This window comes from Onychostoma macrolepis, chromosome 04 (genome assembly GCF_012432095.1).
Source record: "Onychostoma macrolepis isolate SWU-2019 chromosome 04, ASM1243209v1, whole genome shotgun sequence".
Taxonomy (NCBI): Eukaryota; Metazoa; Chordata; class Actinopteri; order Cypriniformes; family Cyprinidae; genus Onychostoma; species Onychostoma macrolepis.
The window spans coordinates 23,132,556-23,157,752 of NC_081158.1; the positions used below are offsets into that span (position 1 = coordinate 23,132,556).

The window sequence follows — 25,197 nt, forward strand, 5'->3', positions numbered from 1 at the left end:
TATGTTTTCAATTATGGAACATAAAAATGTGTAATGGAGAACATTGGCTTTAGGAGAGGACCCAAGAGATACCATCTGTGCTTATGAATTGGTTTGCTTTCTAAAAATTAGTTCTTTCTGTCTGGTGTGTCCGCCATCAGTTTGATCTAAAACATCTACCAAGTGCAAGACTGCACATTAACATGTGATGTGCTCAAAATTTAGCTTTGTTTGGTTTAAGTGAAAAACAAAAAATGAGCCACAGTGAAAACAACCATTCAAGATCACATCTGCAGTGTGACAGGCAATGACTCACTGACCACCATGTCTGTCACCTATGCCATATCCTATTCATGATTGATACTCTAAGTTCTCCAACTCATCTTGGAGTTCCCCTTTTCCCAGCACATTCACGTCATTCATGTTTTCCACAGGACTTAGGGATTGCAACAGTGGCTAATAAAAAATACAAGGCAAGGTGCAACACACGCAAAGTTTTGCTGACTACAACATCATAAACCACAATAGCTCACGTGTTTATGATGGCAATGCAATTTCTCTTACATTCAGATCTTTTTTTTCCTGCTGATTAAGAAAACTAAAATGAAAACAAAAGTTTCAAGATTGCATAAATCATCTCACAGTCATCTGAATAAGCAGAGTATGGCAGCCTGGGGCCAGAAAAGTATGTTTCACTTGCACCATCAACCCAGTGCTTCATTGTGACTGTGTTTTATATTCTCTGATCATGAATATGTCTTTTTATGCTTTGCATAATTTGATGTACTGAGCATTGTTGTTGCAAAGTCATGAAAGTATTCATATCTAGCTGGCTAATGTAAAGAGTGACTGGTTGAAAATTACAGTAAAGAACTCCAGAAGTAATTTTAGTAGTGTACTGGTTTTAAATATTTTTTACTGGAAGACTTATCTAAAAATCTTTTAAACATTGCATGACAAATTGACCCTGAAAAACCCTAAAAACTCTGGCAGTGCATTAAACAAGTGTTTATGAATTTATTGTTGTATATGTATATGTTAGGTTATTCCAAAATGCATGTTAATTTATGCAAAATTAAAGTGATAAAGACATTTTCCAGACAGATATAGACACACATTTCGACACTGGGCCAGCAGACAGACTCTTTATTGTAAGTCCCTGCAAAGATTCCCATCTTCTGTTTTTGCATAACTTGTCAATGTCGCCTCGGGTAATGTGACAACACATTTGAAAAATGCACATAAACCTTGATCAAACTGTGCTATTCTCATCTCACCCAGTCTTGCTTCCCTCACACTCATAACCTTTTCATTCAGGTTTGAACTGGAATAAAAACCGCTGAAGCATAAGGCCTTCAGTCTGCCAAAAGTCCCTCCATGCATTTGCCTCGGAGCAGTTGATTTAGGCTGTGAAAAAAAACACACACGGGCCTAAATCAACCGGCTTTATTTATGATTGTCCATAAAGAAGCATTGTTGAGGATACGGGGTCTTAGTCAGACAGTGTGGCTGCGAGCAGGACGCGCTATGTGGCTGCTTTGGTGCTGAGTTTGTCCTCTGATTAGGTCATGGATCCCGCAGGGGTTAATGTTTAACTCTCGTGGCTTACTGCGCTTGCCAAGTCCAGCAAACATGAGCGGGAGTGGGAGGGAGATACTGCTGGCTCCTAATCAAATATGCTATCAAATCGTGCAATTTCTCGACCTTGTTAACATACGTTTGGCCAGAAATGGACCTGTATGGGCACAGAGGGGGAGTGCTGATGAGGTCACAGAAAACCAATGCATGTGCTCTCTAATTTACACACACACTCGTAAATTAACACTATGTCTCTATCTGTCTGACATGCACACAGATGCATTCCTCACACATGCAGCACTATGCTTACATTGTAAACTTTCTCCCAGTTCTATTGCTCAATGGGCTGGTGATTTTTTCCCCCTACACATTAAACACAATTCATCTGAACATCAGTGCTGTGTCCTGAATCTGGCTGCTGTAATTTGTGAGCTAAAAGATGACGCTTGTGGTTCATTTGCTCATATCCTGTGGGCAGGCTGAGGCTCTTGCTCCTGCATGCAAAGTCAGATTCCTTTAATTGATGCACACTTTACAATCAAACAGGTCGTCCATGAGTGGATGTTTCTTTATCTCAGTGCAAGTCTAACAGTATCATGATCTAGTCACATTTCATTTAAAACCAATAGATACAAATGTTTTTTAGTTTCTTTTCATTACAGTTAAACATTTCACAATTTCAAATGTTTCAAATTCCAATTTTTCATTATTGCAATATGTCTGAATGTTTTACAACATTTTGCTTATTTCTGCAATTTCCATTTCCCGATTGTTATTCTTATTAATGTAATACAGTACACTGTTAGACATTTCAAAGGGTTTTTACAGAAACTTACTGGCAACACTGTTGCCAGTAAGTTACTGTAATTAAGATTTACAGTAGCAAACTGTATTTGATTTCATTCATTTTAATATAGATTTCATTAGATTTTATATGTCAAAGATCCATGTCAATGCTGGAACAGTGCAACTTCACCATTTCTCCTGTCTTAGGACGTTTTGCAGTGCATTATGTTGTGTCCTCTGGATTCATCCTCACAAAGAATCTTTAGGCAACAGAAACATAATGGGGGAAAAAAGACAAGCAGCCAAAGAATACACAGCTAACTGCAAAACCAAGGTGCTGCTCCAAAACGTGTCCACCATCTTTGCTCACCATCCACTTTGACAGAAATGTCTTCTCTGAAAAACAAGAAGTAGAAATAGTACACTTTTAAAAGGCAATCCTCATATAGAATACACAAATCTCTCAAAACCATAGTTGTTCTCTTACCATGAATTATCAGTCTCAGGGTGGCTGGCCTGCTCATGTCTTTCTTGATGCTTCATTGCAGTTGGCTTTAAAACACAAATACAAAAGAATGCAGTAAATCTTAAATTCCATTAAAAACTATAACAAACTAATTCTAAAACTAGAAAGGCAGCTAGCCATAAAACTAGTTTAACCTAGCTAACATACGATTTTATTTTCTCAATAGGCTACTGGACAGCTACTAACATTTCAGATTAGTTAACCTAATGTTAATATAAGATAAGCATTGCTCGTTAAAACTATTTTAATTCGGTAACTTAATTCAATAAGATGACAAAAGTCATTTGAAATGACAGCACAGTTTACCATAGTAAAGTTCTGTAACAGCCATGTTGACGAGTAAATGTTACTATGGGTTAAACTGGTGTGCAAAAATCTGACACAAACACACAGATAAACATACAAGCGATGTAACACGTCCAGTGTAGTCAGTCCCAAGCTGTTGCGGCGTTGTAGACATGGTGTAGGGCAAATTGTGTCAATCCAAATGTAAGAAATGAGGAAAATAAAACGACCTCAGTATAATGGCGCCAAAGAGACCGTTACAGTAAATACAGCAATTTTGAAAAATACAGTAAATCTCTGTATGTGGGGTCTGACGTCACAGAAAATTCCCATGATGCAAAGGGTATTACAGTAATTTACTGTAAAAGGAATTTGCAGTATTACACTGGGTGATATACAGTAAATAACTGTGGAAATTACAGAAATGTCTAACAGTGTAATTTCCCTTCTAAAATCAGCACAAATTAAAGGCAGTACAACAAATACTACTATGTATGGAGCACAAAAACTGCAATTAAGTTTGAATTAAATTCAGTCCTAAATTAATTTTTGCATGACTTTTTCCTTAGTATTTTAACTTTATTTTTTATTCACTTCCTTATGTCCTTTTTAGCCTGTCTTTTCCAGCTTTACTTCACAAAATAAGTATTGGGTAGGATTAGGGATGTAGAATATGGTCATGCAGAATATGTGCTTTATGAGTACTAATAATCAGGCAATATGTTAATAATAGGCATGTTAATAAGCAACTAGTTAGTAGAGAGAATTGGTCCCTATACTAAAAAGGTTACCTTTATTCCTATAATAGAATTTTTTACTTAAGTATTTCTTAATCCAGATCAGATCCTATACACATTGTTGTCATAACTTGGGTCATATAAAAGTCTGGCAGAAGAAATTGGATTCCAGCGGATGAGACGAGACAGAAGAGGCACGCAGACATCGGCTTCATGAGAGGAGAATATTGAAGCCACAAGATCACCTTAGGGCCTGTCTCACAACCCGCCTCTCTCAGCGAGACAGGAGGAGAACGAGAGGGATGTTTGAATTGTACCTCTCACTTCATCTCCCGTCTCTCCCCTTCTTCAGTCCAGATCAGGTTATTAGATCATACGGAAGTGTTGACTAGACATTCCCATGTAGAGCCAAGAAGGATGTGATCAACGTGCAGGCATGTAGTTGAAATGCCAGTGAGATTAATGGATAGTTTGCTGCCGTTCTAGACTACAATAAGCTTCCTGAATGGCCAAATGCATCCCTCCATCTCTGCGCCTGTTCTCTCCTCCCATGTTCTGGGAAAGCATTTTTCAAATGGAGTCCGTCAAGTGATTTAAATTCATTTATGCTGCCACCTACTATGTAGAACTATGTGGATGAATGACCCATCCATTGTTACTCAACAATAAACAAGTCCATGGGAAGCTGACTAGTTTATTAGCTTTAACAATTAGAGTAAGTGTACCTATTAAGCTCACGTACCCATTACGCACACTTCCATATTTGAGCTCAGATTATCAAAAGAAAAAATAATGTATTATCAAACTTGATGTCTTAACCAATTGATGTGTTTGTTACTACATACCTCCTGTAATTTCAAGTCAATCAGATCATTGCACACTGAGTGTTCACTGCTCTCCATGTGTTCATGCTGTCTGGCGGCCATTTTGAAAGCTGTCTGAAAGCTTTCACCAAAAGAGGAGCCCCTTAAATGTGCGTTTTTTATTTTGGGTAAGTTTCACTGCTTACTGTAAAATTAAGAGATTAATGTTTAGACTTTTGCGTATTATAACCTGGAGCTTGGATGTGGGAAATAATTACAGTTAGATCCAAAAGATAGTTTTAGCAACTAGTAGCAGATGCTACAGAACACAGTTAGCTGACTAGCTGTATACGATCGTGTGCTATGCTAACATATTACTTCACAGGCATTACTGGCTTGTACTTTTGCATCCATAATATTATGACTTTGTACCTTCAAAAAATTTTTTTTTGAATTTTTTGTAAATTTTTTACAATTATTCTTTAAAAAATGTTCCTTAAAATAAACAAGAAATTTTAATAAAACATGATGTGAGCTTAATGCGAACAGGGGTGTGCTTAAAGGGTACAACCACAGCCAGACTTTTTTAATTTAATGATGTATATCTTAATTGAAATGCTTTTGTCATTTAAAATAAAATAAAATATTTTTGTGTGAGAGATTAATATTTTATTTTAACACAACTTTTTGTACTGAAACCAATATCTTGTGCACTGAAAATGTCTCAATGTAGATTTTGGTGAGCTTAATAGGTACATTTACCCTAGCATTACATTCCATCTTGTGTTTAAATGCAAAAACGAGTCTTACATAACACCAGCTAAAAACACAGCAATACAAGTACTTCAGGCAACCCAGCAACAAGTAAACCTTAAAAATTTGTAGTTTTACAAATCACTAATGTGTAACATGTTGCTGTGACTTAAATCTAAAAGAGGCTGGTTTAAAAAACCAAAAAGACATTGCTAGATGTCAATGTGTATCTGATGTGGGCAATGATATATGCCCAACAAATGCAAGAAAGCTGACAAAGGCTGAACAGTCTGACAATCAGCGAAAATAAATGTCTCCACGAGAGCTTTTGTCATCTAAACATGCCTTTTGTCACAAAGATCATAGAGGCCTGCTTGCTTTCTTCAAAGACGCCACAAATATTGTGCATGTCATGCATGTGGCCTTTTGCATCTTCTCTGACTTCAAAAGGTTCTAGAAGCTTAAACTATGTATTAAAAATGTCCTTCTGAGGTCACCGGATAACAGCAGCATGATGTCACCAAAGCATTCGATAAAAATTCCACTGCACATTCCTCAGAGACAACAATGTTTAGTGTCAGAGGGACAAGTGCGTATGAACTAGACAAATGCTAAATGGAAATGGAGAATGTTTATTGTAACGGAACAGCGGGACATGCATCAAAATAGCAAGGGTAGGGCAGGAAAATTAGCCAAAAAGCTTAAAAACCAAGACAAAATCACTGCCGAAACCCTCAAAAGGCACAATGTAGATAACTTCTCAATACTTTTTATACCACAGATATAAATCTACTATATCTAGGCCGTAGTGCAGGCAGAGAGTGGCGGTAGGCCTTTATGAGCCTCCTGGCCCGCTCTGAGACTAAATTTATGCTCACCAAAACACATAAGTTAAACAATGTTTGCTGTACTCTGAGTCAACCCCTGCATGTTACATATAAACCATGGTTTAAGTCAAAAAGGCTTTCATCAGATTTTCTGATATTTACACTTCTTTAGAGCGAAAGTAACAATTACACATCAATAAGAAATTTGTGAGCCCCAGATGCCATGTATTAGATGTAGTGCACCACAAGTTATTTTTGTTTTAATAACTTAGGAATCTGACATATTAAAGAGGCAGAATAATAAAAATACACCGTAACTTTCAGATCTCAACAATTCCTCCAAAAAAATATCATTTATTGAAACAAATCGCCAAATATGACCCATTGACTCATACAAAAATGCATGACTGTACACATTTAGATCAACAACGTCCACTGTATGCTGAGAAACTTGGTCTGCTCAGTCAAAGTGAGGTGATGAGGAAGTAGGATATTGTAGATTATTTCCTAAATCTCAGAACAACAAACATTAACAATGCGAAAGTCTTCCGAAACTTATGCTGTTCCCAATTATGTGTAGCACCTACAACTCTGCACATTCTTATGAAAGACTCATTGTTAGGATATTAACAAACTCCCTGATCTCTTTTTAGTTAAACACAAAAGGAAATGTTTAAAGTTGGATTAAAGTTTTTTTTTTTTTTGGATCTTGCAACTCAATCTTTTGTAAAATGTCAAATTTATCTCAGGTGCCATATGCCAGATTTCTCATTTAGTCTGCTTAAACTCAACCCCTTTGAACTGAACCCCAACATACATTTTTGTCTTTTTCTGTAATCCAGAAGAAAAGATCCGTCACTACTTCTGCTATACTTTAAGTATACTTTAATACTTTAACTCTTTTAATTACAAGCTTGAAAAAAGGTGCAAAAACACCATAAAAGTAGTCCATACGACTTGTACAATATATTGCCAGTCTTCTGAAGTCATACAATAGATGAACAGTATGATGAACAGCCCAAAATTTAAGACATGGGCGACATGAATAATGACAGGCCGACAGCTCTGCACATCATTCTGAAGGATTTGAACATCAGAAAAGAGCAGGTAAAGTTCAGTGTTAACAATCTCCCTAATCATTTCAGTCTTGACAGTTTGAGCAACACATTTAACCTGGGATTGTTTTATGAACCTGTCAAGTCAAGTCATCTGAAGTCAATACAAAAGATGAAGTGAAATATTTAAAAAGGTACAGTGGCAAAAAAGGCTGTTCTAAAAATTAGTCATGATAAACTAAATGACTGTTTATTATAAGTGGACTTCAGGGAAAACATGTCTCTTTCAAATTGATGGCAACTAAACCCACCTGAGCTCTTCAATGCATGATTTTATCTAGACTGTTTCTGTACTTGAGAGAGTAAACTTTCTTCCCCAAGTACAGCTGAGAGAACAGCAGTAACTGTGAGGAACGTAGTAAACAGATGCTCAAACGTAGCATAGCAGTGACCTCCTGAGCTCTGGCATGTGCCCTTCTCTCAGACATCCTGAGCATCGCAGAGCTGCGCGAGCGTGTGTTTGCACTTAAGCTCTCTTATTTCATTCACCCTCAGCCACATTTGTTTTTTATGTCGGGGGACATGGTCAAAGACTGCTCTGATCCGACTGCCTTGATCCTCATACACTAGAGACAGTGCCGTGCTCGTTTGAACCAGCCCAGAGACAACTTCAAAGCAGGACATTAATGACTAACAGCAAAGGGAAGTATGTCCTCTTTCCATGTATTGTGATCTTTCAGTTGAGAAATGCCCAACAGTAGTGGAGGAATGAGAGGGAGGGGGAAGAGCCAGAAAAATTACAAAAAATATATATATTTTTACAAAGAGATAGAGAGGCAGTCCACATCTGTAGAGCATTTGTGTCTCCACACCCACTGTCGGACAAACCAACAAACAATCAGATACAGAAACACACAAAAAATATGGTTAAATCAAGCTATGACTCACTTTCTCACTTACACACTTTCTCCAAAATTAAGTAGTAGTAAAAAATTGGGTTTGGCATGTAAACAAAACATAACTACCTGCCAGTTGGCTTTATATAGTGTAACTTTATAAGGAAATGCAACATAATACAAAGATTCAATCAAACTAGAAGAACAATAATCGGTCCTCTGTGATGTAAGTGACTTCAGTGATTCAAATCTAAGACATACAAATCGTCTACTAAAGAAAACATCTGTTGTGACTTGTGCGTTCTCTAACAGCTTTTTTTTTTCCCCCAGTGGAAAATTTACCATCAGAATTGCATCTAGGATGTCTAAAGTGTTGTTCTTTTCCAAAACTCAGACACATGTGTGGAATATTGCTCACATTTAACCACCAAAACAAAAATATAAGAAAAAAAAAAAAATCACAATGCTTCTAAGTTTTGTGTGTAGTGTTGTGAAATATACAAAGAATAAACTATTATAATTTCATTTCATATTATTATTATTATTAACAATAACAATATTATATATACAGTTGCAATGCAAATGAATTATAATTAATTATAAATGCCTCATTCATTCATTCATTCATTCAAAATATTCAATGACCTGCAAGATATTTTGCTGCTGAGAATTTAATTTTATGAAAACAATTCAACAAAGGCATCAGTAAACTACTATAGAAAGTTTATTAATGCACATTTGAGAGATTTTGAGAAAGTAAAGTTAATGAAATTTTTTTTTTAAATCTAAGTGGCTCTAAACATTCATGTACAAAATTATTCAACCAAAATTTTGTCATTTAAATTTTGAGCAGAATCTTTCCTTCTTTATAGCCTCCAAGTGTTTAGAAGCTTCTGTCACCTCTCCACTGCAATCTTGGCCTATTCCAGATCACTAATGGTTTTTGGTTTTCACGTTGCCACTGCTTTCTTCAAATTCCACCAGATATTTTCAATGAGATTTGAATCTGAAGACTGAACAGGCCATTCAAGAACATTATACAACCAATCCCTGAACCAACTTCGTTAGATTTGGATGTATACTTTGGGATAGCTGACCTGCAGGAATCATGATCTTTGCCAAAATGACCTGATTTTTCAAAGAATCCATGATGTCCTTCATATAGTCATATAGTTCATATTCCTCTTCCTGCAACAGCAAAGCACACCCATAACAGACTAGTCCACTTTCATGTTTGACCATATGGTGTTCTTCTGCTCATATGCTTTGCCCTTTTTGCACCAGACAAAAGACGCTTATCAGACGCTGATCCACGAGTCCAAAAAGTTCCAGTTTGGACACATCACTCCACAAAACATTGTTTCAGAACTCAACAATTTTAGCATATTCAAGTAGGCCTTTTGTGTTCTTCTTGGTCAAGAGTGACATTCATCGAGGTGTCCTGACATCAAGGCCATGCTTGTCTAGTGTTCTTATACTCTTTATTGAAATATTTTTTTCCTCCTTTCATCGGGTCATCTTGCAAGTCTTTGGCAGTAAATTGAGGGTTTTTTCTCAGCTGCTCTGATCAAACATTTTATTCCCCTTGATGATATTGTGCCTTTTCTTCAACGCCCTAAAAGGTTTTCTGGTAAAACACATTTTAAACTTAAGAATAAGGCTGCCAGATGTGTCTCTAGAAACTTTTAGCATTTTGGAAATCTTCTTGTAGCCACAGGTAATAAAACAATTTATTCTCTATAGCTTTATTGATAGCTCCTTTGACTTGGCCATATTTGCTAATTAACTTTTGCGCATGCATGGGCTAAATATATGCATGTGTAATAGCTCAAGCTTATTCAGTTTTGTTATAGTCTCTAAAGGCTTAATTGTGTTTTAATACAGTTTTGTACCACACCATACAAATAAGTGACTTGAATAATTACGACAATGACTGTACTACAAAAAGCTGGCTTCCTACTTTAGTGTTCATTGCTTCCTAATCTAAAAAACCTGAAATTACACATTACGAATATTGTTGGCCTTTTAACGCATTGCTTTTGCTCCTCTTTTCTAAATCGCTTTGGAAATGTAACACCAATATTTCACATGACAGCACTTTGACACTTTGGGATGCATATGTGAGAAAAGAACAGACAGTGTGAAAAAAGAAGCAAAACAGAGTCAGGGCAGCAAGAAACTTGAGCTGCTTACTTTCCTCAGCAGACAGGTCTGCTGCTGACTCAGTGCAAGTGATTCACGCTCCACTGGGGCACAGTGCAACGAAAACCAGCGCTCAAACTGCCCAACAGGCATCCAAAACTGATCCCTGACTCCACCACAACAACTCATCCAATATATATCAGTGGCATCTTGGAGAACACTGATGGTTTTGTGTAGAAAAAGAATGCTTTACACACTATTTGATCTAATATTTTGTAATCTGTCAGCAGTGACTTCAGAATACACACAGCATCTGCAAAACCAGATACAGAGGCAAACACTTATACAGGGAGGGTAACCACTGTCTGAAGGCTGCTCGACTGCACCATAAAATCACAGTGGCCATCACACTGAATTGTGGGATACCACTGCTGTCCTGTCATGGCTCTCAGCATGCACTCAGACACTCTCTCACATGCCTGACATAATATCCCATAGGAAGAAACTGGAGATCTCTGTGAACAGTCTAATTTTCAAGACAATTTGCTCATAAATTGGTTAAAACTACACACATGTTATTGTTGGAACGTAGTGTTGCATTGCAAACCATTTTTATTTGGCGCTTTCTATAAAGAAATTGTATAGCAAAAAAAAACCTGAATTCTGAAAAGAGATATCCTTGATAACGTTATTGTACAGAAACTCACTATGAACTCTCACTATTGACTCAACTATGTCCTTTGTTTGTGCATGAGCGTTATGACAGTAAAACAGGAGTGTAAGTGCCTAGGCAACAGCATTTTACTCAATGTTTGGAAAATTTCTGTGCAATTAAATTTAAACGTAGGACAGTTCGATTTTTAAGGCAGGGCTCAGTGATGCGTCAACTTAGCCATGCCCAAATTTAGTCTCTCATCAAGTCCATTTGGTAATAAAAAGTCATCTTAATGACTTCACCAAAATCCCTCCATATAAAAGTAGGATCCACCCAGCATCCATCAGCTACCTGAAGCCTCACACCATTATGGCACAGTGAAACGGAGTCCGTGCAGGTGAGTGTGTCAGCACGACCCAGACCTTGAGCTACATCACGCCACATTTCTGTCTAATTCATCAAGAACACTGCAGGAGCCCCGGGCCGCAGGCGCTGAAGCACTCTGGAGCGCAGTCAAAAACAATATGGAGCGGAGAGTGTGATGCTGACATAACATACGGATCCCATGCTGAATTTATGGAGGGAGAGGCCCTTCTAGTGCTTTTCATTATTACTTTTAAGCATCAAAATACCATAATGGAAGCCAAGAAGTGTCTCTTTTTGCTAGAAGCAAAATGTGCAAATATTAAGAAAAGTGGCGTGTTGAGAGAGAGACAGAGAGAGAGAGTGAAGCTAATCGGAAACATGAAAGAGCAGCATAGTAACACAAATAAAATAAACTAACCACACAATTAGGGCTAAGCCTTTGGTTTCCGCTCAGTTATAAACAGAAAAACGGCAGGAGAACAGACATAATTACTCAATTCCTTCTCTTCAAAGTTTACATGGCACGTTAAAGCCTTTTCCACTTCTTTATTTTTTGAGACCTCTTGGATTACCCCTCTAGTATTAATATGAAGGAAGCCAAGCAGCAGCAGAGAGAGCTCTGGGTTGTCTCTCCCTCCCTCTGTTGAAAAATTAAGCTTCGACATTAAACTAAGCCATGGGTAATATCATACCGCATCTGATTCATAAATATGCGTTCCATAAAAACACTCTGTCAGTGTGAAATACAAATGACAGAGTAAAAACTCCATGAAATAATTAGGTGAATGGATTCTGGGATGGGGATCTAAAATCCCTGTGAGGGGAAACATTGGTGCTGCAGTTTGCATGGAGACCCAGCCTGATGCAGCCCAGTCCATGACTCACACGTTGAGGCTTGTAAACGCACATTTTTCCCTTTTGGTACATGCTCAGTACATGCGAGGATAAATCTGAGGGCATGGAAAAGCATGACCAGTGACACACTAAATGAATCCATTCTTTAATCCGATGTGTCAGAGTCTGGCAAAAGGCCACAGAGGCGGCTAGACGGCCCTGGTCTGACAGTTTAACAGTGGTAAAGAGACTATGGGACCGTCTCACCCACAAAACACTACATCTGCCCACCTCTTGGGCCCCACAGTGCCAGTCTCACACACTGTAATTTTCCTATACTGGGCTCTGGGGACATCTTTTCATGGGTGGGCCACTGGTCTCTCTTTCTTTCCAACACATTCTTCTTTTTTCTGTCTTGTCTCGCCTTGGAATTTTTTGTGTGGGATCATGGGCTACTAATGTCTTCCCCCGTGAGATAAGCCTACGCAGTATTATAAAATAAATAGAGATAAATAAACAGTGACTGTGTACAAGCTTTGCATTTTCCCCCTTAATTTTTTATTAAACTTTAGCCGTTGGTTAAGCACTTTGCGTGGGTCTTCATCATTAGTGATGCTCGATAAGGTGAACATATACTATTGTTCATACAAATGGTTTGGAATTTGAACCAGCCTCAATGCTACAGACATGAATTTTACCTCAAATCATGTGGCTTGAGGAGAAGAGGAAAAAAACACCTACTGTAGCAACCACCAGGGTTGTGTGTCATTCAGAATTAAATTGAATGTATCTTAAAACCCAATTCAGTTCCAAATTTGAACTGAATTTGACCTGAAGTAGTAAACTGGCTAGAATTACAACTTTATTTGAATATAAGCAAGTAAAAATGACTTCAATGCAAGTAAATACACAAATAAAGATAATACTTTAAGCAAAAAAAACTGCTCATTGAACTAGAAGGCAAATTTTGTCAAGCTAAATTTTGAATGTCTGCTTAAATCATTGATTACAAAAATGTTTTCAAAGCTTTGAGTTTTAAAAGTGTACAGGCTTTGCAAAGAAAACAACAAACCAACAGATAAAGCAATAGAATGACAGAAACGTGTATTTAGAGTTCATATATTTTGTCAAATTTAATAAAAATAAACTTCCTGTTGACTGTGGCCAATTAAATTTTGTACAACCCTGGCAACCCCATATTAACATTCTAAATAGCACAGAACAATTTAGCAACAGCATATGCCCTGGCAAACACCCACAACATCCCAGCAATGAGGAAATAACTACTACTACTAAAATGTAAAAATCTAAGTATTTCTCAAAGCACACCAACTAGTACCTGCAGCTGCCTTGCCTAAGGGCCAAATATTTTATTATCCTACCTGGGATTCAAACCAACAACCATTTGATCCCTTGAGTGGAGCCCCCATGTTACAAAAGATTATCATTTCCATTACTGGGCTCTTAGCATGCCAATCAAACTACAAGTGCTGCTGTGGATGACTTAGATTCATCCCTCATTTCAAACTAAGCTGAACAAAACACATCACTTTATCTCTCTGCATGAGCACAAAGAAACACACACATAGGCATAAGGGCTCATGGCAAAGAGCTTATGACAGCGAACCAGGTGTCAGTGCAATCTTCTTTTAAACAAGAGCTGAGTGCAACAAACCCTTGGTAATGGCGATTTTGGTTTTTAAATCCTTAAGGGATAGAATTTTTTTCCCTCTCATAGACTGGTCAATGACAGACATGCAAAGCTGCATGGGGAAACTCCACATATCTTGAGATATAACTCCACCCCGGCTAACTTCGTCTTCTCCGATTGAGCTCAGTCAGAGGGCCAGAGAGTCAACACTGCCCCCTCCTGCCTGCCTGGACGAAACTAGTATCACAACAAGTTCAGACATGCCCTGAGTGGGCGTGTATGTTTTCGAGCATTGCAAACCCATGGTGGGTAACAAAACAAAAATAAGTATAGCGTGCCTATCATTTGGAATTGAGCCAGGCCATTTTTGTTAATAAGTAATTACCTTCATTTGTTGTGCTAGCACGTAAAAATGTTAAACGCTCCCTTTAATACACACTAAAGTCTTAAACAAACAGAGCCCCCTCAAAAGGACTTAACTGAGAGAAATGACTCAATGCAAAGTACATAAAAATTACATCAAACTGCAGCCAATGTGCCAAGCAGGTGTAACGGAGAAAGCAAGCATATCCTTCACTCTCAACGTTCTGTCAACAAGGTCCCTGAGAAGATCTTTCTCAAACATACTGTATGAAGGATGGCAAATCCACACCCTGGTGCAAAAGTGTACAGCCCTAATTGAATATTATACTGTATTCACTGCTTTCGTTGTGAAATGTGTTCACAAGGCATTGCTGTTGATCAGGCATTGGCAAGGCAAGGTGGCAATAATATTACTGCTAGACCTCAAAGTGTATCTGCGTGACAAACCACAACAGGCCAAGTGATTTTTTTCTGCAAGGAATATCACAAGTTCCAGATTTAATCTCACCACCTCTACAAATCTCTAATGGCTTGATGAAAGCCATGTGTGTTTTTAAATTCAGAGGCCTTAACCCTTTTCTCTCCTTACAAACTTACTTTGTGTTGAACTGAGACACTGGACCATTTTAGCAGAACTACAAAAACACAATCGAGCAGTCGATGTTTTTATGTTGCACTATAAGCTGCCACTTTCTGAAAGAGAAACATTGGTTCATAGATGGAAGCACGTCTTGACTTTCTTCTAGAACAACACTGAGTCAAACACTGTACTGTCAACAAACAAAAACACCTCCCTTTTTGGAGAGCAGGGACTTGGTCTATGGACCAGTGCACACAGCGCCAGGGTCCTTTTAACGAGCACATTAATTCTCATTCTGATGTTTCAATCCTAAATCCAGCTTCTATACAATGGAAGACTTGACTCAAGAGATGTTAGGTCAAACTGTGGGTGGGGAATCCAGCTGAGTAAAGAAAAACTGAAAATCCTGCTTTTTCTGTTCAGCTCTTTACACCTTACTCAACCAGTAGTGAAACTTACGACGTGCTTGTGAGGCAATGAGTGATATTGCGGTTTATGAGAAGGTGTAAACACCCTTACAAACAAACTAGCCACGACACCCATCATGGCAAGAAACTGATTTATTAATAAACTCTGAAACACGTGGCTTGCGTGCACTACAGCAGCCTCAGCTAAAGATTTCATGAGCATCAAGCTTGGCTTGTAACACGATCTTCTATTGTCCAGCCCAGCAGCCAGAGTGCTGTTGAGTGCTGGTGTGGAATGGTTTACCACAAGACCTCAGGACAGATGCTTTTGCACTCCCACTTTTTCTCCCAACTTCATTCTCCCATCTCCATTAATTGCCATGTTCCAAGCAAAACCTCAAATTCATTTATTTTGCTCAGACTGACAACATGACGAATGCATTCACATTGTATAATATTACTGTTATCGTTTCATTCTACAATCCTACAGCTGACCTTTACGTTACAGGCATGTTGGACTTCAATGTTTCTGCAGCAAGGAACCCAGCAGATCTGAGATCTTTGTGAATATTGGTTCCTGTTGTCATTATCATCAAGGAGTTTTTGCATCTGAGCAGAAGACTTTTATATTGTCCTGTTCCTACTGCCCGTTTTTCATCTTACATTGGTCTGGTGTAAGGTCAAGTCTGTGTGTCCTGCTAGATCCACCAAAAGTTGTCAAGCTCCTTTCTTCTAAGTATTACCTGCAGATGGCTGGAAATGTTGCTTGAAAACCACATTTGTTTTAAGGATGGACTGATGGATGGATGGAAGGTTGGATAAAATTGGACTACTTTATTGAAGATGGCTGATTCAATGAGCGGAAATTAGGTTTTTCTTGGGGATATTGTCAAGATGTTCGGTGCATCTTCTCTATAATATCTTGCTTTGATGGACTGACAAATGGATGGATAGATGGATCACATTGGATCGCTTAGCCTGCTAGATCCACCAAAGTTTGGCAAGCTCCTTTATTCTAGCATTTCTTTCTATCTTAGAGAAGGTGGCTGAATCAGTGAGGGAAAAAATAGGTTAGTTTTGGGGATGAAGGTTGTCTTGCTATGATAGATGCATGAATGAAGCTGGGTCACTAAGGTCTCCTGAATGTCTGGTTCATCTAAAATACAAGAATATAAAGTAAGACCACATTTCACTGTCCAGCAGTGGACTGGGACAGCGGCATCCATGCTCTTATCGCAATTTTAAATGCCAAAATTCAGCAACAGGATGTCTCGCTAAGTTTAATCAATGTGCTTAGATTGACTTGACTACAGGGAGTCAAGATGATTGGATGAGTGGTGGTTTGCATCCTACAACAGGTTAAACTGGAAATAAAGTTTGCAAGTGGATCATCAGGTCCACTGAACCAAAAATGCTCTTCATTCCCACCCAGTGGATATCTGTTTCCTCATCCAAACATTCCAAAATTCTCATCCAGTGGAATTAACTGCAGGATTTTCAAGCCAATAAATTACAGATCTTGAATGACAGTCTAGCTCCAGCTGGGTTGCCTGGCCTTCACAATCACTCATAATGGCTGCATTCATAATAGATGGCAGAGAGCATGTGGACACAGAGCGCCACAACAGCCACTAGCCATATGCTGGTAATGACCGAGTTAAAGGCAGGGTGGACATGGTCCTTTCACTGATGCATACTCTCTTCCTCCTCTTCTCTTCCAAACAGCCCCTAAATGGTGCATGAGGCTACCCATAAACCAGAACCTCACCTCAGCTACCAGATGGCACAGACAGGAAAATTGAAACGGATGCACTTTTTCCATCTTGGCCTTTGTCTTGCAGGCAGCTGCACAAACATGGAGCATGCAGAAATGTATGCTATGCTATGCTTGAGTTAGTAAATTACGTGTTTTGTGATGCTAAATGACAACACCCCAATATGATGGCATTGCACATGCTACATTTGCTTGGTAGAAAGCACACTTCTTCACCCTTATCAAAGGGCATAAGCCAAACAGAGGAAAACAAAACAAAACATTATAGAAAAACTTACCACCAATCTAATCCCAAAGACTCAGTCATTACATGCCTTTCTGATCAAAACCAGATTTTTAAAAGCGCTCCTGATATCAGAATTATATTTCTTGGCTGGATTGAAGGACAAAAGGCCTAAAGAAGTGAACAACCACTGTCGATATTATCACTGCAATAACACGCACATTTATTCTAATAACTATTTAGCGACACTAGAGGGTTGACAAGCAGGTTGAGTTTCCATGACAGAGAAATCCAGGCAGCAGGCTCTGTTTCTGTTTACAAGTTGGCTCAAGAAGTTTAAATCCCTGTCAAACAAAGTGTTCTTTTTTTCTGTCTTTTAATGCTGGTTTTGCAGAAAATTAATTATAGTATCCACCTCAACAGGGTACGGCGAGGGCATTCTTCCCCGCACCACTTTCCATAACAACACTCAGGGCTCTAGAGAATACTCTGGGCTGGAGGAGTTTTCATTTGGCACGGATTCATCTAAGGAAAAAAGCTGGAGCTCTTCCAAAGACAATATTTGTCAGAGAAGCCTCAATTCAGACCTAACAGTGTTTATTAAATTGGGAGCTGCTGTACTGCCTTTTTTCATCCTCTGATCTGTACGTACTTTGAATCAGTTTCAGACTGAATTTGAGAGTTGTTCCTTTTTCCCTTGCTCTGCAGTCTCTTTCAAGTCTGTCGTAAACAACTGATCAAAGGCGCTACGTTTTAATCAGACACAACAGATGTGAAGTCAGATGACCGTGGGAGTGTTACATTTTGGTTTTGATTCAGTCGTTTTGACGACTACTGATATCAAATCAATGTGTGATATGGGGCATGGCACTTCAGAGGAAAAGTTCAGAGAGATGTTTACAGGAACATTAGCCTAGCTTATTTTGTCTCCAAATAAAATGTTATAGGTGCTGGAATGAACTTAAACAGACCTCATAATCTCCCCATGCTGGATCTTCAGCTGCCTAACAAACAATGGAGAACAAGTTTTATTGTTCTGTTGACAAATGCTTTAATTAAAATGGGTGCAGGAGGAGGGTTAAAACTGCACTAAATAACCGATCCAAGGCCACAGCCGAAAACTTCTGCCCCAGGGGGGCAGGAATCAAACCTGCTCTACAAACAGGAACCTTCAGCCCGCAGCTCAGAGGGTCAGAATGGATTCAAAGTCATCCGATTGGGTGAGAAGTAACCATGGAAACATTTGAATAACCACAGAGACCACTCAGATACTTGAGCAGGCTGTTAGCACCGTGTTCAAACATTTAATGCCCCCTCTACACCGACACCTAAGAGTCTCTTTCCAAGTCACAGAGTTGGAGCACATCCAGGCAAAGACTTTCTGACTCGCAGCACCTGCAGAGCTCAGCTGGGGGGAGGAACAGACATGGTTGCACGTTCAAAACTATATCTAGGTCAACTATACTGCACCAACCACACTTCCCCAAACAAACACGATCGCTCAGGAAACACCCCTTTTTTTACCAAAACTCATGAAGCCTACTGTTCTCCATGTACTTTGTGTCTGCAGCACATTAGGCCACAAGTGTGCATGGGTGTGTCTCACTCCTAGCCGGTATGTTTACTTTTTATGGTACACGTGTCTGTTGTGTACGTGTGTGGCATGCACGTAAGGCTGTATTTACAGCCCTTTCATGAGATCATATGCACAAATTCGGATTAGGCAATGTGCAGTGTCATCTTGCAGATTTTACTCTAGCGCTAAGTACTTTCTAAGGAAGACTGGCATGTGTACAAAGAAGTCATCTTCTGTTTATCTGGGGAGAGGTTACAAGGTCATCACACACTTTTTCACAATGAGCTGTCACGCTTTTACTCTAACCACAAGTCCAGAGTTTTAACAAAGGCCTTGCAGTCAGTGGAAGAACGTCAACCTGCTTGCATTAAAAAAACACTTCCTTGTGCATGATCCAAATTAGTTTTAATCCTCAGATTAGTAAACAGGTTTTGCTATTCAAGTCAAACGGCATACAAAAAGAAGTGAAACCATGTATATAATGCACCGATTTACAGGTCACGTTGGCACCACCTAAAAACGAATGTGCTTTTAAAAGGGAAGTTCAATCTAAAATATAAATTTTCACGCTCATGTCATTCTAAACCTGCTTTCTTTCATCTGAGGAACACAAAAGAAGACATTTTGAAGAATGTGTTTTGTCCACTAAACGATGGTCAATGCATGGAACCCTTTATGGTTCATGGTATGTACTAAAACATATGTTTGTACTAAAGTATTTTCTAAAATATCATCAAAAGAGAAATGCAAACTTGTTGAAATGACATGTGGATGAGTAAATGATGACAGGATATTTATTTTCTTGGTGAACTAGCTTTTAACGAAGTCTGCCCTCTGTTTATTTAAAGGTATAGCAGATATAATTTAATTCTCATGCAGAACATTAAAGCTTCACTTGGGCATTTCATTGGCCCCTGAGCAGCAAACACAAACCAGACAGAGCTGAGTGAGGTGAAACAGGAACTTCAATTTGACCTATTTCACAGAGTTCATTTCCTGTTTTGCCCATTCGCAGAGAGACGCGTGAAACGAGACACCAAAACACTGTTAATGAATGTGGCCACAGAGAGCGGATGTCACAGCCCCGTATAATAAATGCCAATAATAAGACTTGGTCTGAAACAATAGACGCCTTAACGCAGCCAGGTTCAATGCACGTAAATCCCGTGTTTTTCTTTGAAGATCAAAGTGGTGTAAATCGCAGACTCCTATACGTTCCTGTTTAAAGTTTAGCCAGTGTGCACACGCTAAATGAGTTGAGGTGCTCCCTGGCAGATAAAAAGCTTTATCTTAAATCTCATCACCCGTTACACCTATGATATGTCGCTGCCCCACCTACTGTGCTACATTAGTGGGGTGAAATGTTCTGTGCTACGTTAATATAAAATGAAAGGGAGGCTAAAAAATGTTGTTCCAGGTCATTACTTTTCAGGAAGCAGTTTATTTTGAAATCAACTCGGACAGAAACAGATTCTGCTTTTATTTTCAATGTATATATCACATTCCTTGCCTTTATAAGCATACATAGTTAAGTAATTACCAGGATGTGTACAAAAATACACCTATTTTAATTTAAGCGTGTAATTTAAGTATGTAATCATCATTAAAATCAGATTGTAAATATATTCAGAGGACATTTTTAATCCGTGTCAATTCTCAGTTTTTAAAAAACAATTTCATGCTTACTTTGGCTAATTTTCTTTCTTCCTTTTGCATTCAGCATACTACAAGAGGCTTGGAGGAGGCGTAATTCATAGCTTTATCTCCTCTCATTAGCGTAAATGTCATAACAGGGGTGGGATGTTTTAGGCAGCACTTTGAGAGCTCTCTGTCTGCACAGAGCGGCTCAGTGAGTTGCAGGAATATTCAGAGGATAGGCCCTTTATGTTTCCTGCACCTTTTGCTCAAAGCCAATTCAGTCCAGCGTGGCCAATTCAATTGAAAACCCAGACAGAATCTGTTCCAAGCAGGCCAAGAGCCATTCTATGAGAAAACTGAATAATTAGACCGATTAAATAGCTCTGATTCTGCGCAGGCAATGTGGTGAGGTTCGTCTGGTGGGGGAGGGGGTGTTTTTCGAGTTAAGGGATTCCTTTAGTAACTATGACTAAGTCTGTCCCGCTCCACCGGCCAGTAAGGGCCCATTATACATGCCCAGTCAAATGTGCTAAGCAGATAGCAGAGATTTAGATGTCAGAAGAATTCAAATTAGAGTTCTGTCTTTTTTATTTATAGTGCGAAAAACAAGTGTGCAGAATAACTGCTGTGAAATGCGGTTTATCAATATTTTTGCTCATATTCTGCTCATGTGGCAAAACTCAGTGACCACACTAACTGCAGCTCGTGCTAAATAACTGTTCCCTTTGCACATGAAGCACTACATTATAAAGTACTTAAAGAAGTCAAAAACTTAGATCTTCTATATTTGCAACACATCACTATAGTTTACATTTTTTTAAAAAGTTGAAAAAATGAAAATATTTATTTGAATTAAAGAATAATGGAAAAACCAAAAACTTTTTTTCAGGTTTAAATGTCAGGATTTTTGCTCCCTATTTTAATGAAAAATGTTTGGTGAAGAAGTAAAATCAAAATACAAAAGGTTATACTTTGAAATTTAAATAGTGAAACAATCTGACACCATTAACTTCTGTATTTCTCAGTTTGGATAAAATAGTTTTCTTAATGAATAAATTGATTTTCACTGTATGGACAAAAAATAAAAGAAAGAAAAAATTAATTTGAAAATAATAATATTTATTTGAATTTTAGAATATTAGAAAAACCAAAAACTATTTTTATTTTTATTTTTATTTTTTCTGATTTCAATGAAAAATAACTATGGTCTGAGACTTTTGCTCCCTATTGTATTTTTATGGAAAAATTTTATGGAAAAGTTTTTTTTATTTATTTATTTATCTATTTATTTATTTATGGGTTGTGTCTTCTATGTGTGTTCTCCACAGCTGTGTATGTTAATGGCTGTCTACAGGTCAAAGGTCAGATATGGCAGGCCCACTAAATGACAAGACAGTCCACTGCTCACAGATGTCCGAAAGTAACAAACACTCACACAGTTTCCCACAAGAGAAACATGCTACACCCCTTCACTCCAGATGGCACCACCCTTCCCAGAAGAGGTGAGGCACCAATCTCACCCAGTTTATGCTTGCGGCATATTAATATATAAGTAAATAAAAGCAAAACTGCAACCATTCCACACAGCACTTTACATATAATATTTTCATATCTCACACACACATACTATTACTGCAAAAAAACTGCAAACATGATGGTGTATGTCAACTCTCCCTAAAGCATCCCAACAACATTTACTGGTGCCATTTGCAAAATGAAGTTTTACTTGTCATTTGGCCACATAAAAATACCTCAGATTATTTCATAAACACAGAGTTTAAAATGGATCAAACTGTGCATGCGTTTTAGTGAATCTTATCAGATGATTCTGTGTAGCATAAGCGCTCCCTTGTGGCAATCACAAAACTCACAAAAGTGACAAGCTTGGCCCAGTGCTTTTGCATTTCACCAAATCCGCACTTTTGGATTCACCTTCTCTTCGTTAAGAGCCAGACAGAATTTGTTTCGCTGATATTACACAGAAGCAGTTTCTGTGGAAAACAGCTTAGTTTAATTGGACGCCTGTCAGGCTGTGTGCGGTTCTGTGCTAATGCCATGAGGTTCAAGTAACGGTTTGGAGAGGGTACCTGTTAGTTGTAATTACCCTTAAAACACACAGCTGGATTTAAATGGCAGTAAAACAGCAGCAACAGGTGTGAGGGCTGTTGAGGTCTGCTTCCAAGTCAGTCACACAAAACACACCCGGCCATAAAGTCACTACCTCACACCAAGGTGCGCACGCACGCCCCTGAGATCGCAGCTTAGTTACGGCACAATCACGATCCTAGCAGCTGGCAACAAAGCAGTTCCTTGACTAGACTAAACAAATAGACTACTAGACAAATACCAGTGTCAAAAGACGCTCTGGATGTGACTGGGCTTCTTCAGTGGAAACTGAACCCAGCGGGAAGGGCTGACAGAGCTGGAAACGAGCGAAGGAGATGGCGTGTTTGTACAAGTGTTTGAACCTGGCCAGCCGCCGGACATTTTTCTGAATGAAAGAGGCGACTTTTAAAAATCACACCTCCCTCCACGGGCCTCCGATGCGCAGCTTCCCCAAACCACGAAACGTTCCAATAGCCTGATGCTTCACCCTCTAGGAATTCCTCCAAAAAACACATTGCGCAGGTGCATCTGCTCTGAAGTTCGCAAATAAATGACTTCGCTCTCGATCATTATGAAGTCTGAAGACTATTAGCATTCCAGAGTGGTGGAAATATTCATGAGTTTTCCGCATCTTCAGATGATAAATTCTCCAAGACAAGAACAATCTAGTGCAAGTGCATAAATCAGCTTAAATTACCTTGTCGCAACTACAAAAAGCGGTATGCAAACTATTGGCGATGCGGACGTTGTCAGTCAGTGGTGCTAATGATATTTTGCTTTTTTAAAAGTATAGTTCACCCAACACTCTTAAAGAAATTGAGTTTCCAAAAAGGTTGTTTCATGGTGAAGCCACAGAAAAATCATTTTGGGTGCCCCAAAGAACATTTCAGAGAACAGTTCTTAAAAGAACCCTTTACTATCACTCAAAAAAATAAAGGTTCTTCATTGGCATTGATGGTTCCATGAAGATCCTTTAACATACATAGCACATTTCAAGGTTCTTTAGGTTTTTAAAATGTTCTCCATTTTACTTTTCACTGAAAGGTTTTTTGAGGAACCAAAAATGGTTCTTCTATGGCATAACTACACCGCGCCCATTTTTATGGCAAGAAAAAGGTGGATAAAGAGCTTTTTGTGCAATGGAAATGTTCTACACTCTTCAAAAAAAAAAAAAGTTCCATTATTATTATATTTAGAGTGATGCTTTTGAAGAATTGTTTGGGGTTCTGGAAAGAACCTTTCAGTGAACAGTTCTTAAAAGAAAGTTTGATGTTATTTATTTATTTATTGTGAAGAACTCTTTTTACACAATGTAAAATTTTTTCATGGAAACACATGTGGCAATAAAAAAATACTTTATTTTTGGGGGTGAAGAAGTAAAATCAAAATACAAAAGGTTATACTTTGAAATTAAAAGATTGAAACATTCTGACCCCATTAACTTTTGCATTCCTCATCTGTAATTCAGTTTGGATAAAACGGTTCACTAAATGGTTTGCAACAAAAACAAAAAAAACAGACACATTTCCACATTTTTTGTTTTCCACAGGAAAAAAACGAAGTCGTGATCAGGTTTCAGAACAACATAATTGTGTTTTTGGGTGAACTTTTTTTTTTTTTTTTATATCTGGGGTTACTAACAATAATTTCCTACATCTGTTTTCACAGCTACAGACTATTTTTCCAGAATGAGATTATGACTATATGTGTAAAACAAATGAGGTTGGATGCTTCTGAGCTATTCCACCATTTTTATCAATGATATCTTAAAGAAATGAATGTAACCTGATAGCTCCCTGGTTCAAGTCACAAACACTCACCACCTGCTGAGGCTGGGGAGAGGGGCGGCTAGAACCTCAGTGCAAATCAATCAGCAGGCTAGTTCAGACGAGGACACTGGCAAACGCTCCTCAGGAGCTTGCGTGTCGAGAGGCCTGGCGTGAACTGTGGAACCAAAGCTCCCTGCCAGCCCTCTCCATAACTAAAGCTGATTTAGACTGAGGGCCTAGAACAGAATTAGGTTTCATCCTCTGTCATGTATTTTCATAGTGATGTTTTGAGTCCTGCGGCCCTCTTTGATACGGCCAAAAAAAGCCTGCTTTTTTGTCTGAATCTATGTAACACAAGATGAAGAGCACAGCAGGATGAAATGCAGTCCTCTCCATTTCAGTCTTTCCCTCCAAACACTAAGAAAAACAAATCTAATGTTCGCTAAACTGACCTTGGTGTTATTTAGTACGGTAAACGTTCTCCTTCACGTTTCCAATTTGTTATTCCTTAGCGAGCCACTCAAGATTATAAATGGACAGTCGAGAGAGGCATGGAGATATATATATGCAATGAGGGAATGTTTTTTTCACTGTTACATCATGATTTACATACTGAATAAATAGTATCCTGCTTCCAAGTATGAGACTGCGTCCCAACGAGCCTTTCAAAGATTTTACGGTGAGTGCAAAATATTATGAAATGTATTAAATAAAAGAAATGCAATAAAAAGGAAGGCTTTATACTCCCTACAGCCTAATAAACATCTGATGCCAACATGCAATGTTCTGACAGAACAGGGAGCTTAAATACACTTCCCTAATGCAGTTTCATTTGAAAGGGGAGTATTGATAATTGGGTCAATGACAAATAAGAGAGTCCAAGATAAA

At 38.5% G+C, this 25,197-nt stretch overlaps 1 long non-coding RNA gene across 2 annotated transcripts in view; it reads right to left on the reverse strand.

Moving 5' to 3' along the window:
- Positions 1 to 1,142: 1,142 nt before the first annotated feature.
- Positions 1,143 to 25,197, reverse strand: part of LOC131539142 (uncharacterized) — a 33,026-nt gene continuing 8,971 nt past the window's right edge. For both annotated transcript variants that reach the window (XR_009270782.1, XR_009270781.1), the window contains 2 exons: positions 2,831 to 2,895; positions 1,143 to 2,739 (listed from right to left, as the gene is read on the reverse strand). This is a non-coding gene — a long non-coding RNA (uncharacterized LOC131539142). The remainder of the gene's footprint in view (positions 2,740 to 2,830; positions 2,896 to 25,197) is intronic.